Source organism: Hippopotamus amphibius, chromosome 8, assembly GCF_030028045.1.
Source record: "Hippopotamus amphibius kiboko isolate mHipAmp2 chromosome 8, mHipAmp2.hap2, whole genome shotgun sequence".
Taxonomy (NCBI): Eukaryota; Metazoa; Chordata; class Mammalia; order Artiodactyla; family Hippopotamidae; genus Hippopotamus; species Hippopotamus amphibius.
The window spans coordinates 69,449,882-69,451,852 of NC_080193.1; positions in this window are offsets into that span (position 1 = coordinate 69,449,882).

Genomic DNA, 1,971 nt, shown 5'->3' on the forward strand with positions numbered 1-1,971 from the left:
AGGCCACAACTTCAGGTTCACAATTTCTAAGTCAGTCATTCTCTTTGTTCCTTTTCTGATGTTCCAGTCTCAAGGAGATCATTTGCTTGGTGGTTCATGGCTGCAAGCATGCATTTAGAGACTCTCAGAAAATACAGTATGTCAGGGAGACTGTTATGATTATTATAAGTGGGATAATTCCCAATGTTTGGAGTACACTTTGGAACAATGGCCCCCAAGACCCAAACCAATCAAAGTCAAAAAAGTCAAAGAAAGACCCTGTTGAAGGAATCACCTTTGTAAGCCAAGTAGCTTGCTCAAAGATTTTATGTAACTGAATTTCAACTTCCCCAGAAGAGTTAATCCAGGTGCAGTGGGATGTTGTTGGTCATAGCACAGACACTTTGCTCAGCGAAAAGATAATCAAGGGCTATCCTATTATCAAGAACAACTTTGGCCAGAAAATATAAGGATTTTTGTTGGATGGCTATTGCTTTTACAGCAAATTCTGCAATACTTTCAAGAGTTAGGAAGAGGCTCCTGATGATGGCTTCATTTACCTTTATTCCTAATCACGGAAGTAGGGCCCTGCCAAAGGAAGCGAATCCCAAATCATGAATGCCTCCAGGTAATTCCCATTTGAATCTGTGGCTCAGGACTAGAAAGGTGATAGTCGTGGAGGCCAGTAAAATTGTAAGTATTTGTAGACCACACAGGCAATTTTATTCTGGTCACTTTTGCCTTGTGTCCCTTTCTTTGCATAGAGCCTGGATGTAAAGTTCCTCAAGTTTGGGATTGTTAATCAATGACAGGGAAATGGACCAGGGGGTCTCTACCATCTCTACAAATCAGGGGTTTTGATGGCAAATCCAACAGTCTGAAAGATTGCCCCACTTAGCAATGGCCTGGGAGATATGAATGATGGCATTATCTTTCCAGGCCAATGCCAGAGTAAAGGAAATAAACAGAAGAAGATAGGGTTTCATGTTTAGTTACAGTATGTAGTCTTGATTCAGTGTCTTGGGAGGAAGCAGTCTATCTCGATGTTGACTACTTCTCTTCCTAGTCAATTTGATTTAGAGGTCTCCAACATTTGCTTAGGGCCAGGTGTCAGGTGGAGCCTTCTTCGAAGGTCCAAGTCCCTGAAGTTTGGCTGCCACCTGGGTAATGAGGAGGACTTAGTATAGTCCCTTGCAAGGAGATTTAAGGGCAGACTTTGCTCTTAGTGATCTCAAGAAAAACATTGGGAGAAAATTGGAAATGTAAGTTTGGAGAGTCATAGCCAGATATTTGAGGAAACTAGAAGAATTCAGGATACAGTCCAATTTATAGGTATATAACAAAACTTCAAAACAGGATTAGAATTTAATGTCTACAAAGGTGCAAACATAATTTTTCTTCTACAATTATTTCCATTTCCTTTTTTCCAAGGATAATCACAGTAAAACTAATTTGTTTGTATTATATTTGGCCTGATTATTTACGTTGGTACAGCAAAAACAGTGATTAACCATATAAACTTTAAGACTGCTTCCCTCGTAAGCAAGGTACTAGATTGGTTTTTCCAACGGGCTTTATTGGCTCTGCAAAGTCAACCTTAGTTTCTTAAAACTGTCATATCTGAGTCTATGCACATTTCTCTCAAATATGACATTCCAGTCAAGTCTTGGGACTATGGCCAATGTTTTTAATTGTGTCTTGTTACAAGAACAGATTCTTATTAAACTTATGCAAATAACTAACTGTATTGCCATGAAAAAAAATATTTAAGAGTTTCCAAATTCTGGAGGGGTCAGGTAGGGAGAAAAAGTAAATGTTTCACCTTGTTTTCAAAGGTATACTTTACCAAATTGCTGTATGTCATAGCTTAACATAAAAGGCTACCTTAAATCTAGAAAAACAAAACATGAAGGAACTAGCAATGTTTCAAACAAAAAGTCATAAAAAATATAGTCATCATCTTCACTTCATTTAGTCTTATATAATTAATGC